The sequence below is a fragment of the Pongo pygmaeus genome, chromosome 1, assembly GCF_028885625.2.
Source record: "Pongo pygmaeus isolate AG05252 chromosome 1, NHGRI_mPonPyg2-v2.0_pri, whole genome shotgun sequence".
Lineage (NCBI taxonomy): Eukaryota > Metazoa > Chordata > Mammalia > Primates > Hominidae > Pongo > Pongo pygmaeus.
In genome coordinates this window covers 138,693,369-138,694,360 of record NC_072373.2, presented here as the reverse complement: position 1 = coordinate 138,694,360, position 992 = coordinate 138,693,369, and the positions used below count along the sequence as shown (strand labels likewise).

At 32.3% G+C, this 992-nt stretch overlaps 1 pseudogene; it reads left to right on the top strand.

Annotated features, from left to right (window-relative positions):
* Positions 1-429: 429 nt before the first annotated feature.
* Positions 430-566, top strand: LOC129022780 (U2 spliceosomal RNA; annotated as a pseudogene).
* The last annotated feature ends 426 nt before the right edge of the window (positions 567-992 follow it).

The window sequence follows — 992 nt, the reverse complement described above, 5'->3', positions numbered from 1 at the left end:
TGATATCTAATATGGTGATTTTGCCTGAATTCCCCTATATGTGATCTCCAGCTCTTTCTACAAACCATACTCTTTCCCTTGAATAGCAGTTAACACTGATTTTTGTTGTTACTTAAAGATTACAATCAGAAGAAGTATATTTTTAAAGTATCTGGCTTTGAACAAATTCCCATTTTATTTGTAATATCTACTGCTATCCAGAGTGGACTTAAAGCATAAAGATTTTTTCTTTCAACTTCACTCTCAAGTGACATCTTTCCCAACATATTCATATACACAAGTCACATTAAAATATATATAGCAAAGAATCCTCTAAACAGCTATTTCTCCCAGCCTAACATCTGAGCTGCCATATGTTATGAATGTTTTGAACTCACAGAGATTTTGTAGCAAGTCACAAACCTGCATGGTCTGAAAGCACATGACTGCATCACTTCTCAGCCTTTTGGCTAAGATCAAGTGCAGTATTTTTTCTTATTAGTTTAAAGCACATGACTGGAAAAATCTCCAACATCAGAAATTAGGGGCTAATGATACATATGCAAATAGAAAAATGGATACAAATTAAATACAAAGCTAAATAATTCTTTTCAAATCATACCAAAATTTTTTTTTAATTTTATATGATTACCCTAACATCTAAGCCAAAGAATATTTTTAGGCCTCAGTAACTTGTGATCAGAATGTCTCAGTTGATTTGTATTTCTTAATTGAGAAAGTTTCTCAGAAGTTTCTCACCTATACTTTCATTTCTGGATACTAAAAATGAATAAAATCTTAGGTAAAATAAATAATTCCAACTCCCTCATTATACTGAGAAATATATAGTTATTGCTTTGCTTAAGAAAAAAAAAAAAGACTGTCATTGGCGGAGCCAGCAAACTCAAATTTCTACATACCCAGTCTCCTGCTCTTTCCACAAGCCATACTCTTCCCATTGAACAAGACTTAGCAGATAACACTTGGAGTTTTGCATTTGGTTTATAAGGAAT